The sequence below is a fragment of the Arachis ipaensis genome, chromosome B8 (genome assembly GCF_059453495.1).
Source record: "Arachis ipaensis isolate K30076 ecotype BB chromosome B8, ASM5945349v1, whole genome shotgun sequence".
NCBI lineage: Eukaryota > Viridiplantae > Streptophyta > Magnoliopsida > Fabales > Fabaceae > Arachis > Arachis ipaensis.
In genome coordinates, this window is record NC_142443.1 from 125,392,606 (window position 1) to 125,409,284 (window position 16,679).

Here is a 16,679-nt window from a genome sequence, read left to right on the forward strand (position 1 = left end):
ATAATTCTATAATTTTTTTTCAAATAAAAATTTTAAATTTTGATATTTTTAATCCTAAAATAATCTTAAATCACCTCAATACATTTTATAAAAAATAAAAATATTTTATATTTAATTAGTCTCTATTTATTAAAAATCTCCAAAATTATTAGTTTTTAACTTACAAAATAAAATAATATATAATAAATTAATACCAATTCATTAATTATAGATATTATGTGTTTAAAATTATAGATATTATACATATAAAATTATAGATATTAAATTAAAAATTTTAACAACTTCTACTATACAACTCCTATTTTATATATAGACTATTAAAAAATAAAAATAAAAAATAAAATATAAACAAAAATTAAGAAATAAATTTTTAAAAATAATTATTAACTTATTATATTAAAATCAATAAATAAATATACATATAAATATTAAATAAAAAATATCAAAATAATTAAATTATGACTCATTAGTGCACATATGAGATAATAATTTAAAAATACTATAAGACACAAAATTTGAAATTTGATAATATTAATTGTAAAAATTTATTAATTATAGACATCATATCATATGTATGAAATTATGAATGTTATGAGTATAAAATTATGGATGTTATTAATATGAAATTATGAATATTATTTGTATAAACTTATGAATGTTATGAGTAAATTAGTTAATTGAATAAATTAATTTCACTACTAGAAAACTAGTTATTACAGACGGATATTTCTGACGGATTTTATCCCACAGAAATACAGACGAAATTTCAGAGGAATTTTTTGTCGAAAAACAAAAAAATTGAATTAGCATAATTACAGACGGAAAAGAGAATCCATCGATAATTCTGTCGAAAAATTAAATTTTTTTCGTGAGAAATGGTTACAGACGGAAAATCTGTCTGTAATTAAATGGACAGAAGCGCTGCATTTTATTAATGTGTTGTTTTTTAGGCCTGGTGTGTGGGGAAATGAAGGTGGTCAAGTGTAGCAAAATTATTTCCTCATCAAACTATTCATTTCATATGGTTAATGGAATTATTCAAGATCAGATCGAAAGAAAGCTTATATAAATAGCATATGAAACAACTAGCTCAAGTTCCTGAAAGGTCCTTCTTTCTCAATCTCAATGCCTAATTTGCTTCTTTTTTCTTTCCTCCTATTTTGATTTTTGAGTTTTCTGCTAACTATGTAGTGAGGAAGAGGCTAAGAAGACATACTCTGTTTCCACTACTTGGCGCCCTCATTTCCGAAGAGCTTTTTTACAAAGTTAAAGGTAGGTTTTACCGCTACGTTTTTTCTGATTCCTCTTCCCATCAGTTCTTATTTTTCATTAATGTCGATGCTTATTAGATTTGTTTTCATTGCTTGCATGTGTTAAATTCTGATTTGTAAAGCATTTTTGATATCACAATTGCTTTGTATTTAAAAAACTCCTCAACACTCTTATTTCTTGATGAACCAACAAGTGGACTTGACACTGCTGCCTCTTACTATGTCATAAAAAGAATTAAATCCCTTGATCATAAAGATTCCATTGAAAGGATAGTTATTGCATCAATCCATCAGCCTAGTGCTGAAGTTTTTCAATTCTTTGATAATCTCTGTTTGCTCTCTGCTAGCAAAATAGTTTACTTTGGACCTTCTTCTACTGCAATTCAGGTTAATATACAACTAAGAACCAACTAACTAACTAGTTTATATTTTCAATCATTTCTATAATACTATCATAAGAACATCATCTTGTATGTAGTTTTTCACTTCCAATGATTTTCCTTGTCCTGCTCTTCAAAACCCCTCAGATCATATGCTAAAGACTATAAACAAGGACTTCGATAAGGTAATAAGCTTTCCAATGCCACTTTTCTTTTTTTTAATAATTCAGTTGTTCTAAATGAGAAACTTGTTGTGCAAGGATAGTTTTTTAACTCTATGCAAAAGGATTCAAAATGAAAAAGATTTAAAAATAGTTTCCATAAGAAGTGATCATGGAAAAGAGTTTGAAAACCAATATTTTGAATTATTTTGTGATGAATTTGGTATTTCACATAATTTCTCATGTTCTAGAACACCTCAACAAAACAGGATTGTTGAGAGGAGAAATAGAAGCCTTCAAGAAATGGCTAGGGTAATGCTTTATGAAAATGAAATTCCAAAATTCCTTTGAGCTGAAGCAGTAAACACTGCTTGTTCTATTTTAAACCGAACCATCATTCAAAAAGTTTTAAAGAAAATACCTTATGAGCTTTGGAAAGGAATACCACCTAACCTTAAGTATTTTCAAGTTTTTGGATGTAAACGCTTTGTTTTAAATACCAAAGATAATCTTGAAAAATTTGATCCAAAATCTTATGAAGGTATTTTTGTTGGTTATTCAACCACTAGTAAAGCTTATAGGGTTTACCTCAAAGAACATAAAATCATAGAAGAATCTACACATGTTACCTTTTGTGATTCTAACACCATTTCAAGTGTTATTGAGGAGAATGATGTAGGAATTTAAACTGAAATAAGCTCTAAAAAGATCCAAAGTGAAGACAAATCAGAACCCACATTGAAAAATTTTGTTCCTAATTTTACAGAACAAAATGCAGAAGACAATTCTATTTTGTCTCCTAGTGAAGCAGAGAATTCTGGAAATCTCAACAATGCAGAATCAAATCATACCTAACTTGAGATCACTTCACAAAATCCCAGAGAATGGAAGTTCTTGAAGAACTATTCACATGAGTTCATTATTGGAGATCCATCTCAAGGAGTTACCACAAGATCCTCAAGTATAAGAAGGATTGAACTTAATGATTTTGCTCTTATCTCTCAAGTGGAACCTCAAAACGTGAAGGAAGCACTCAATGATCCTTCATGGGTCAAGGTAATGGAGGAAGAATTTGTCCAATTTAAAAAGAAAGAGGTTTAGACTTTGGTGCCTAATCCGAATGGTAAGAAGGTAACAGATACTAAATGGATCTTTCAAAATAAATTGGTCGAGGATGGTAATGTTGTTAGAAACAAAGCTAGACTTGTAGCTCAAGGGTATGACCAAGACGAGGGTATTGACTTTGATGAGTCATTTGCTCCGGTTACTAGAATGGAAGCAATAAGATTATTGCTTGCATATGCAGCCCATAAAGGGTTTAAACTTTTCTAAATGGATGTTAAATATGTCTTTTTATTCATACATTCTATATGTATGGATAAAAAAAGGGTTTAAAAGTCCTCTTTATTTTAAAAAAAAAATTGTAAAAAAAAGACCTTTTCCTTATGTACTATAATTTTATTCTGTATAATATAAATTTAAGAAAAAAGACTAAACCTTTTCTTTCGAGTCTTTTTCTACCATATGTAGAGATTTCTAAATTTTCATATGGTCCGCCGGGGATTTCTTTCAAATTAAGTCTGTTGAATAATTTTTATAGATTCCACCATTTCACTAATTCGAACTAAATAAAGAGCTAATGAATCTCCTTCTTTTTGCCATTGAACGTCCCAATCAAAATTCTCATAACACTCATAATTTTCAGCTTTACACAGATCTCATTATATTCTAGAAGTTCGAAGTATCGGTCCTGATAAACCCCAATTAATTACTTCCTTTCCACTAACAATGCATATTCCCTCAGCCCGTTCTAAAAAATGGGATTTCGTGTAATACGTTTTTGATATTCATCAACCCTTGTTAAAAAATAATTGCAGAAATCCAAACATTTATCTATCCAACCATGAGGTATGTTCGCAAGGGCCAACTTGATCCTCTTCCCCAGGATCCCAGATGAGGAAATCCTAGGGGAGCCGCTGACTCCAACAACCATCCATGTACGATCCCTACTAGATCTGACCAACTACCCATCCTACTTCCTCTACGTTCTTGATCGCCCATCTTTGTCTCAGTATTTGGTCAATATCCTCCCACACCACCATTGTGTAGTTATTTATCGGATATAGAATAAAATAGATCCACTTCTTTTTGTTGCTACCAAATAGAATTATTCCATTTTTTTCTAAAAATCTAGAAGAAATATAAATCCTTTACCAGGTATAATTGACTGCAAAAGGGGGTTTTATAGTATATTTTTTAGTATCTTTTTTTGGTGTAATCCCGAATGATCCATATAAACGAATTATTTGAGAATTCATTTCATTTGGGGGGGGGGGTATCTTTCAAATGTACAGCGATTTATTGATAGAGAAGTATATGTAGTTCCACCCCCCAGTTTTGAAAATAAAAATTTCTCAAACCATATTTTTAAACTCTCTAAAGCTCTTTATAGTTTGAGACAAGCTCTAAGAGCTTGGTATGAAAGACTTAGCCCTTTCCTATTAAAAAATGGTTTTCAAAAGAGTACTACGGATACAACTCTTTTCATTAAAAAATCTAATGATCATTTCATACTTGTTCAAGTTTATGTGGATGACATTGTGTTTGGATCAGCTAATGAAGCTTTGTGTGCTAAATTTGGAAAATTAATGACTAGTGAGTTTGTTATTAGTATGATGGGAGAACTTGCATTCTTCCTAGGACTCCAAATCAAACAAACTACTAATGGAATTTTTGTGCACCAAGATAAATATGCCAAGGAGTTAGTAAAGAAATTTTCTTTAGAAAACTCCAAACTAATGAGTACACCTATGCATCCAAATTCCAAACTTGAAAAGGATGAGATGGAAAAAGATGTAGATGAAACAAGGTATAGAGTAATGATAGGATCTCTCATGTATCTAACTTCCTCTAGACTGGACATTATCCATAGTGTTGGAGTGTGTTCTAGATTTCAATCTTATCCAAAAGAAGCACATCTTTCTGCTGTAAAAAGGATCATTAGATACATTAATGGTACTGCTGAGTTTGATCTTTGGTATTCCAAATCTGATAAGTTTTGTGTAGTTAGTTATTGTGATGTAGATTTTGTCAGAGACCGTATTAATAGGAGAAGCACTTCAGATATTTGATGCTTTCTTGGATAGTCCTTGAATGTGTGGTCTAGCAAGAAACAAGCTATAGTTGCTCTATCCACAACAGAGGTCGAATATATAGCAACTTCTTCTTGTTGTTCTCAATTAATTTGGCTTAAAATACAACTTGAAGATTACAAATTATAAGTTAATAGTATCCCTTTATTTTGTGATAACTTGAGTGCAATTAACATTTTTAAAAACCTATTTTACATTCAAGAACTAAGCACATTGAAGTGAGATTTCACTCCATAAGAGAACATGTGCAAAAGGATACAATTGAGATACAATTTGTGAAATTTGAAGATCAAATGACTGATATCTTTACAAAATCTCTGTTTGAAGATAGATTTTATAAATTGAGAACTGCATTAAGGATTGTTGATGCTGTATTTTTGAACTAAATGTGATAAATTTGCTTTATGGTTGTTTTTGTCTCTCAGGTCGACAGGAGATAAAACTGGATAGATGATGATTGTCTCTAGGTTCCATGAAGTTCAGACTGAGTATTGGTTAAATAAATTAATCTGAGACAAGACTAAGTCTTTGGTGATCCATTGTGTTTCCTTAAAACTACTATTGAGCCTAAGAGAAAGAAATTCTATTTTATAAAGTGGGTCTCCTTGTTTGTTTTGATAATTCACATCAAAAGAGTATTTGTTTTTACGATTTTCACTCGAGTCAAATCAATTTCAGTTTTTCAAAATTTTTTACCTTGTTTTTTTAAACTGATTGCATTTGTTTTAAAATTCAAATATTTTCAAAATGCCCTTTCATTTATTTCATTTTGTATTTTCGAAGGAACTCGTGCATTTAAAGCAGTTATTATTTGATAACTTATCATCTTCTCTACTACTTTCGCATTCTCTTTCTTCTCTACATTCATTATTTTATTAACCATGAGAAAGAAGGTTGCCGCGAGAAGAGGAACATGGACTATTCGACCTCTACAAAATCCAACACAAAAGGAACAAGCCCACACTCACATTCACATACATTCACACTCATCCTCTCACTCCTCCCAAATACTTGAACCAATGATAAGGACAAAAACCACCTCTTAAAGCTTTGGCGCCGCAGAAAGCAGGAACTTCTAGGACAACTGCGACGAAAGGGAAGAAATCCATGACGGATGAAGAACCACCAAATTCTCCTCCTCCTCATTCATCCTCTTGTCCTCAAGGACGTTTGGCTCTTTCTAGTCGCCCTTCCAAAGGTAACAAAAGACTTTTCCTTAACTCAGTGAAGGAACCTACTAATCCTGATCCAGTAGGCTTCAAATCTCATTTTGGTAACCACCCTCACTCTCATTATGATTCTCTCCGATATTCTTCAAGTATGAATTTTGAATTCCATAGAGAAATTATTTTCAAAAGACCTCTGTGTTCATCTTATGTTGCTAACCTAAAAGCATTGGCCGAAAAAGGAATTGATTTCATTGAAAGTTTTATTTACTTGGATTAGAAAAAATTCTTTGATATTAGAAAGCCTGTTTATCCTGATTTATTCAGAGAATTTTATGCAAACATGTACTATAATGAGGAATCTGTTCACTCATATGTTAAAGACCACCAAATTTATTTAAATAAAGAATTCATTAGTGAAACCCTTCATTATTATGATATCGGTGTTAATGCTTACATTTCTGAAAAATGAGATAATAATCTGGGCATCTCACACAAGGATGTGTTGGCTAACATATGTGAAAATATATCCCTCATGGATGGTGTTACACCCAATCATAGAGCCTTAGGTCCAGCCAAATTCCAGCTTCATCGTCTCATCACTCACATACTCATGTCCCAAAGTGGTTCATTTCAAAAAGTCACCCTCTGTGATACCTTAGTCTTCTATGCAATACTCAACAAACTAAAATCCCATTTGCTTATTTGATGATGCGCCATATGTATGACTGTATCAAAAACGATAAAAATGTTTCTCTTTCATATGGTATATTTTTAACTTTTATCTTTGAGTATTTTGGTATTGTTCTAAGTAATGAGACCTAAGAAGATATAATTTTATATCTCAAGAGTGGTGGTATAGTAAAACATTCAAAGAAAAAAGGGCACAAAGGTAGCTAAGGACACGGTTTTAGAAGAAGAAGAGGAAGAAAGTATTCCTCCTCCATCTGCTGTAGGGACATCATCCTCTCACAAGTACTTAATGAATAGTATTGTCAAGGATGTCTTACAAGAATTTGTAAATCTCACTAAATAGATTATCAACTCGAGCCAACAAGCTAGGAAACTTGCAATTCAAAATGAGAATTCCTTTAGGAAGTATCAAAGCCGAATTGAAGTGCTTCTCAAATACATAGATTCTTTGGAAGATGATCAAGCATTATCCGAGCAAGAAGAAGACCTTCTTAGAACCGAGGATGAGGGATCTGATGTCTAGTTCCTGTTTGATGTTGCTATTTCTTAGAATCTAATTTCTGTATTTTTAGTTTTTAAATTTATTGCTTGAATGCTGTTTACCATTGAATGACTGTAATAGTCATAGAAACTTAATATTGACACTAACACAATTACCTATTTTGCACTTATGGTTTACATATTACGCTATTTTTTGTGCAAGTTTACCCTCCTTGATAACAAAAAGGGGACTAAATGTTGTGTGTAACAATGAATTGAAATTTATTATAATGCTTAAAGCAGGCTGCAGCTTCTGTTTTTAAAATTATTATTTGCAGCTCTAATTATGCATATTGCTCTAATTATGCATACTGCTCTGATGGTGAATATTGATTACACTTGTTTATTGATCATAGCTCTGTTTGGTATCTAATTTTTTGGATTATGTATATTTGATTAATGTTTGATTTAAAGCTGGTTGATGATCTTTAATGGATACATAGCCTTGTAAATATTGGCTAGTAATCAAACAGGTTTTTAGATATAAAACTGTTTGGATAATTATTATATGTTTGGCATTATTTCTATGTAAAGTTTGGGAGAGCCTAGTGATTAAAAGAAAAGGGGAGTTGCAAATCAAAGGAAACATCAAAGAAAAATTCCTAAAACTTTTTTCAATTCTTTTCATAATATTTGCCATAAATAAGGAGATTGTTGAGTTTGAAGAACTAATAACATATTAAAGATGATGACTAAACTTTATTAGTTGGATTAAAATCCAATTATGTGCTTGATTATTTTGTTAAGTGTGCAGAAAATTAAGTTAATCAAAACAGGTCCAAGAAGCATCAATTTAAGCCCATCATTGGTTCAGCTTGAACAAAACATTCATACCATCACTCTTAATCTAAATATTGAGTGGCTGACCTACATGGAAGAAGAGCAAGAAAACTGACCCAAGAACATAAACAAGCCCAAATCGGTAGTCCACATCCAAGTCCAATCATTCAACTTAGTTGCTAACTAAATAATTCAATTTCATTTCATCTAAACTAAACCGCACCAACAAAATCAATCTCTCTCTTCTCTTTGTCCAACCCCACGTGATTTCTCAGAAGAAAAAGTAAGGAAAAGGGAAAGCTTTGAGCTAGGGCAAAATCAAAGAACAAAAAGCAAGTTTCCAAATTCAAGCAAAGAAGGGTAAGTCAAAGAGGCTAGGGTAAAAGACAAGATCACATCCGAAGGGCAAATCACAAAAAGGAGTTTCTAGATTTTTGCTTCATTGAAACTCGATGAAGAAATTCTTTCTTTGTAAGCACAGAAGTAGAAAGTTGAAAATATTGAGGATCATAGAGCTCTGCTGTGAATCAACGTTCAAGAATTTGACTTGGAGCCAAAGCAAGTATGAAGGGTTCAAATTCAACAAGCAACATAAAAAAGGTTGAAAGAGAAGATAGAAGGTATGGATGCATGTATGGTTAAGTAATTGCTTCTACCCTATCTCTCTACTGTCACGTTGCTGCTGCTTCTGATTTTTGGGAGAAAAAGTCAAATATATGTTGAATCAAGTTTCAAGCTTTGGAAGCTTCACTCCTCTATTAAAGGGGTGAACGGCCAAGGATTGGAGAAAGGAGAAAAAACACAAAGTTTGGATTCCCATAACTCACTGAACTATCCATTCTTCTCCTTCATAGTTCTCATTGAATATCTTATTTTCTCAGTCTAGTCTTTCTTTGTTTTCAATGGTAAAAGGCATAACAGTGAGGTTTGTAAGAAAAAGCCATTGAGTGAAAAAAGAAAAGAGAGTTAGACTTAGAGAAAAGCCTATGTTTATTCCAGAAATTTTTTGTAAGTTTTTCTGTTTTGTTGTCATGATCTTGAAGGAATTTTCTTGTAACTTAAGTTAGCACTTTGCTGCTGAAAGTTAGGGTGAGTTCATAGTCAAGTCTGGTTTAGATTAGAAACTGGATTTGTCCCAAATAGGATTGTTTAGAGTCCTAGGAAGAATTGGCGAATGTAATTCTGTTGAAAGATAGTGAAATTCCGTCATAGTTGTGATGGAGACTGGATGTAGACTATATTACACTGAGTAGATGAACCAGGATATAACTCTGTGTCACTTCTTCTTTTTCTTCTCTGTTTCTAGTTCTGCACGTTAGGAGATAAAATTGAATTATCTCTTGATTATTCTATCCCTCTAAATTTCTCTGAATCATACCTTACATATAATTCTATTTTAGCTCATTCTCCAACAAAAGACAAAATATAATTCTATTTTAGCTCCTTCTCCAACAAAAGACAAAATAAAATAATTTTCTATCTTTGACTCGAAGCAGCATTCTAAAAATCAAAAGTTTTATCCAATTCTAAAATTAATCAAGCAAAATAAAAAAATATTAAGATTTAACTCTCTTTCTCTTGATTACTGATATCCATCAGAAGTAAATCTTGATGGCTTAGATGTTTGCCTCTAGGTGTTGAGATTAGAATCGGGAATTAGGATACCTAGGGTTTCGTTTCATTATGTAATTGTGATTTAATTTAGAACTCTACTAGAAACTTGAGTTCTCACCCGTTATTATATATTCTATTTTTTTAGATGCAAATCATGGTGTGTCCTGTTATTAATGTAAGAATGATGCAAAGGATAAGTGATACAAAAAATGTTTTGGATAGTCAAAATTTAAATGTTTTTATATTCTATCCTGTGTACTAGTCTATGACTCTATGTGGCTCCCTTTGTGGGCTAAGAATTAGGAAGTTTCCTATTTATATGTATTTATTTTTTACTTGACTTGTGTAATTAACTAATGGGATTTCTCGTGACTTTGGGATAATTAGAAACATGTGTGATGTATTCCTCATGCGAAAAGTTTTTCAGGTTCACATTAATATAAATACTATTGGTATATACATATATTTTATTTCCACATATGTCTCATTTGACTTACCCACTATGGTCTAGCAGAGTGTTTTTAGTGAGGTCCAAACTAATAAGTAATTTTAATTTATTTTTTATTATTCAAATTAATACTGGGATTACTTTATATAAATCAAACTATAACATAACTTTTATACATTACCACAATACAGACTAAGAAAATAAAATTTTCTTAAAGTATTTGATACTTGAAAAATGGAACCATTAAATTATGAGCTCGGGATAATAATAATATAGAAAATTTGAAAGGTTTGTTTATTTCATGGATATGCATGATAGTCTGTGTGCCCGGCATTGAATTGATGAAATTTCAATTAAATTAATAGTTGTAGTAAACAATGACTTGTATATATTTATCTAATAAATGGACAAATGTGCTGACATTAAATTTTTCCAAGATTAAAGAATATGTATTTATTAATTTTCTTTTTATGAATTAAAATGTTGAATGCATAGTAACAATTATTTAAGAATCAAAGTCTAAGCATCTTTTATTTTAATAAATATAGCGTTGAACTAAAGACTATTATAATAAAAATATGTACTATTCTAAACCGTAATTATCAATGAAAAATGTGCAGCTAATAAACCCATTGAATTCATCAAAGTTCAAACTTGCCTTAGGGTTTAGTCCGAGCCGTTGAATTTAGAAAAGTCACCACTCACATAAACATCACAAAAATAATTTTTTCTAAAGACGTCTACGTGGCAGAATCTAAACTATACATTCTAACACCACACTTTTCACTACAAAACACTTAAAACCGTAGCTTTTTATAAGAAAAAAGTGTTACCTAATGAAAAAAAGTAAATAAGAAGATTTAAGAGAAAAAATTATTAAACTATCAAAATTAATAGATCAAAAACTAATGATTTTAACTAATGTTAATTGTAATGACACCGAATTCCTAAAATCAATACAAAATGATTTTTCTCAAAATCTTTATTTTACTATAAGTTTTATTGAAGGACTTCAAAAACCTGAAAAACTTATATTTCACACGGAATTTCTAAAAAATGCTACCATGGAAATGATTCCCCACATCTTTATCATACTTTTAACCCACAATTAAATTCTATAGTAGATATGCTTGAAGAAATTTTAGTATCCATAAAATTTCAAAGAAATAAGGAAAAAGAGGAACCTAATATAAACGAAATCAAACAGATATTAAATAAATAGTTTCAGAAAGAGAATCCCAAAGAAAAAAATTTTCAAAATATAATCAACATAGCAGAATTAAAGGTAAAACCACCATTGAAATTATGAATATTGAAGAAAAATTAGAAGAAGTTACAATGCTTTTTAAACAATTAAAAATGGCTCAGGAAAATAATATTATGGAATAGGGATTTCAAATAGAAGAAGAATTAGTAAATTCTGAAAATATAGAAAATAAAGAACACATCCTAGATTATTCAAGTGACGAAGAACCAGCAATTCCAATACAAGTAAAAAACGTAGCTGGAACATCTAAGGATAGTCAATCTCAATTTAAATGGGAAACATGTTTTGATAATTATGCTTTTAAAAAAGGGTTTATAAATAAAGATTCAAAATATACAAAAATACCATCAAAATACGTTCCTAAAACCTAGGAAATGGAAGGAGAAAGAATGCTCGATTTAGACTATAAAAAGAATGAAAAAGAAATTTTCGAAAATTGGTTGAATTCCTTCTTATTAAAAGCCTTTACTAATCCAAAACTTAGTGAATTATCTGGAAGAGATATTTGGAATTATATAGGGTTTCATACTAAAGGAACTATAAGAGATTATATGACATCAATAGAAAACCAAATAATAGAAGAATTATCAACAAAAACAACAGCTTATGATAAGATATTACATATAATGATGATTCTATATAAAGAATTTTTTGGAAAAAATATTATAGATCATAGACAAGAAGTCTATAATAAAGAATATCAAGAAGCAAAAAACTATTTAGCTAATATTCAGATATATGATTTATGTAATGTGGAGTCTTATATAGGTGAATATAGAATACATTATTATAAATTAAAAGAAGAAGATAAAAATCATTATCTTAGTATGTATATAACAAAACTTCCATATCCTGCTAATGAATTTATAATGGGAAGATTTATAAGAGAAATAAATAGGGGAACAATTGAAAATAATTTTGGTGGAGCGACCTCTGCAATAAGAGAGGAAATAAAAGAACGTTGTATGCAAGAAGCGACTCAAAAAAGATTTGCAAATATAATTAGAATTTGCTGTCAGGATAATGAAGAAATACCCAAAAAATATGGTCTTAATAAAAATTTTTAAAGAAAAAGAAAATATCAATTTAGAAAAAGAAAATACTATCCAAATTGGAGAAAAAAGAGGTATTTTAGAAAAAGAAATAACAATAAAAACAAAAGAAAAAAAAGTGACTATTGCCCAAATAAAAAAGAAAATTGTAAGTGTTGGTATTGCCAAGAAGAAGGACACTATGCAAATGAATGTCCAAAAAAGAAGGATAAAAAGGATCTTACCAAACAAATAGAAATTGCTAAGTCTTGTTTCATGGAACCATTAGAAGAATCTGATGATAACCTAGACTATATTTTTGAATATGTCTCAGAAACAGACTCAGAGTGTAACACCCTACCATACAGAGTCTTATGCTTAAGTCATAATTCAGAGATGGCAAGGTATTACGACCTCTAAAACAAAAATTTAGTACGTATAGTATTATGAATGATTGATTATAACTAGGAGCCTTTGAAGAAAAATGGGTAAACAAAAATCGTAACTCGAAAACGCAACACTCCGAATGATAATGTAACGAGCAAAGGATAAGCTAGCGCAAGATCATATATATAAAGAGTGTCAAAAACGGGAATATCAAGACTCAAAACCCGGTTGCGAAGATAACCGGTCCGAGCATAGCAATATATACATATGATAAAATAAGAATACCCCAAAGGAAACCCAAAGGGACACAAATACAGAAAACCTATTCTCCAAAAATCCCCTCTAGAAGGAGTCGTCACAGTTTGTATTATTTAATGGAGATAAAAGTATCTAAACAAGATATATAACCCAAAACAGAGTCCCGAGAACAAAGGATCTTCGCTAATCCAGAAGTCTCCAGCATACCTCAACGAGAAGCCTCGCGTCCTGCATCTGAAAACCACAAAATCCGCATGGGTGAGAACCAGAGGTCCCCAGCACGGTAACAGCTTCCACATATATAATACATAATAATAGAGGAAAGCCGAAGGCAATCCTAGAACTTCCTCCAGATAATATCAAAGCTTATAAACAAGCTAAACCGTAAGTGGCAACTGACTATAGATTCTTCAGTCTAACTAATACTTCCCTTTCCAATTCCTTCAGACCTCCCAACCACCAGCAGGAGTATAATATAGCAAACACAGTTATATCAGACAAGAGATTTACAAATAGGAACAGATAAGGCATTTAGGCAATTAGCAAGTAATATGCAGTCAAATAGGCAATCTCAAACAATTCATGTAGTATGCTTATGATGCATGCCTGTCCCTAGTGGCTGATGATATCATCTGTCGGTTATAGAGCCAACCCGACAAGTCCTGGTAGCTAACCATTGGACTGTCCCTCTGTCGTGCATCCCCAACTCGAGTTATACTCATCATAAACTTGATCATAATCATGATCCATATCCATCACCCTCACTGGTGAATATTTATCCATCACCATCACTGGTGAATATTTATGGGGGCGAGCTCATCCGGGCCTTTCACAGTGCCCGGCCACACTTACGACATAGGGTCAAAAGAGCTTCGAGTCTCAACCTGGAGCACATGGTGGCTAGCCATTGCTACTACCCAGGGAAACCCTCATCTCCAATGGTGGAAGTGCAAACCTTCACAATTCAATCAACATCATATATGAATTTATACTTGGCCATAAACATGGCTCCGCCGTAACACGGCAATAATCTAGCCATCCGGCTCACGGTTAAATCCATAACCAGCCAATTCATTAACAATTACGGCCCTTCGGCCCATGGCACAACAAGCACTTCCACCGCCATTCTCCGCATCTCACATAATCATCTTTGATCCTCAATGATCATTCATTTTTCCCTTGCTTCACTCGCAAGTTACCACATTCACTAGCCCTTTTTCTCATGCTAGGCATATCATAATGATTTAAGACATAAGTGGTGAGATCGGAGGCTTAGAAGTATGAAATTTGGCTTTTAAAACTCAAAAATCAACTTTGGGATGAAAACAGGTCCACGCGTACGCGCACGCGTGGATGGCGCTTTCTCGAAGAACGGCGCGTACGCACCAAGTGCGCCTATGCGCGAGGGGTCATTCTGCTAAAAATTTTCTAAGTTAAAAGCTGCAGAATTTACAGATTCAAACCCCAATCTTCCGACGGACATAACTTCCTCATTTTAAATCGTTTTTCACTCGTTCTTCGAACGGCATGGACATCCCGGATCCAATTTCATTTCTAAACAGATTTGGCACAAATCAGAGATCCGTAGTCCAAGTTATGTCCCGTCAAAGTATGCCCAAAAACCATGTTTTCATACAAAACCACAAGGTGCCATTTTCAAAACAAGCCACTTTCAACTCTTTTCAAAATCAATCAAACATGCCAATTTCAATCCTTCTCTTTGAAATCATTCAAAATGTACCAAAATCAACAACAAGCCATCCTCAACTCACACATTGACACTTTACCAAGGTTTCCAAAACCACATCCAACCATTTTAACACTTCTCAATCAAATGGCTAAAGGACAAACACAATATCATGTCATACATCCTTCCTCATCCCAATTTCCAATAATACCATTTCCAATTAACCATCATTATACATAATCAACATCATACTCACCATCAACATGGTACCACCCATCAATTCAACCTCAATCATCCATCAAGCATATATCACAACATGCATTTCTCATATTTCACACAATCAAGGCATCAATATTCATAATCACATATATGAACACATCATATATTTCAACCATTCAACAACACCAACAATTCAATGCCTATCTTAGGGCCTCTAGCCTAAGTATTTCCTACCACATTACATATTAGATACGGGAAACTAAAACCATACCTTAGCCGATTTCCCAATCTCAACCGGAGCACTTCCAAACCACTTGTCCACAAGCTCTCAAGGTATCAACACCTCCAAGAACAGATTTTATCACACAAAACCCTCTTCCAAGCTTTCCAAAATCACCAATTAAGCTCCAATATTCACATATACACAACCTAAGCCACAATCATCATACCCATACACAACATCTCAATGCCCAAACCTCATAGAACAACAAATTTCACTAGGGTTAAGAATCTTACCACACCCAAGGTCCAAAGAGACAAGATTAACCTTCTCCTTCAAGAGAGTTGGGTCCTATAACATCAAAGAACCCAAAATCTCAACATTTTTACTCATGAAACTCGAAATCAAGGGCTGGAATTTCGAACAGTAAAACGTGGCTTACCTCAAGATTAATTGTATGGGTTTTGTAGAGCTCTCCGCGGTGAACGCGTGGCCGCAAACGGAGCGGCAATCGGAGCTCTAGATCAAAAGTTATGGTGGTTTGAAGATCAAGTGAGAGATAGAACTTGAGAGAGTGTTCTTCCCTCCATGGCCTCCATTTCAGCGTGTTTAGTGTCTCAAATGAGGAGAGAGAGTGCTGAAAACTAGGGTTTTGGTTTAGTTTAGTTGGGCCAAGGGCCCACTTTGGGTCCGGTTGGCCCGGTTTGGCCCGTTCGGTCCAATCTTGGTCCGATTTCTATAAAATTGGTACCGAAATTCTCGTCTCAATTTCCTCTATCATATTAAGCCATAAAAATAACATTTTTGGCTTTCTAGAATAAATTCTCATTTATGGGTTAATTAGCCGTTAATTAACCGGATCTTACATTCTACCCACCTAATTGGGAATTTTGCCCACAAAATTCAAATTCAAATTCAATTACCTGAGAATAAGTGCGGATAATCCATTCGCATCTCCGACTCAAGTTCCCAAGTGTGTTCCTCAACATCGCCTCGACTCCAAGCCACTTTGACTAATGAAACCTCTTTTCCACGCAGTCGTTTGATACTAGTATCATCAATTCTGACTGGAGCCACTGGAAGCGTCAAATCTTCCCTTAACTGAACCGATTCGGGTTCTAACACATGGCTAGCATCAGGAGTGTACTTCCGAAGCTGTGACACGTGAAACACATCGTGCAGGTTCGAAAGATGAGGTGGTAGAGCCACCCGATACGCCACCGGCCCAATCCTCTCCAGGATCTGAAATGGACCAATGTATCGAGGATTCAACTTCTTTGCTTTAATCGCTCTACCTACTCCTGTGGTCGGAGTAACTTTCAGGAAAACATGATCTCCTGCCTCAAATTCTAAGGGCTTCCGCCTTTGATCGGCGTAACTCTTTTGACGACTCTGCGCCGTAAGC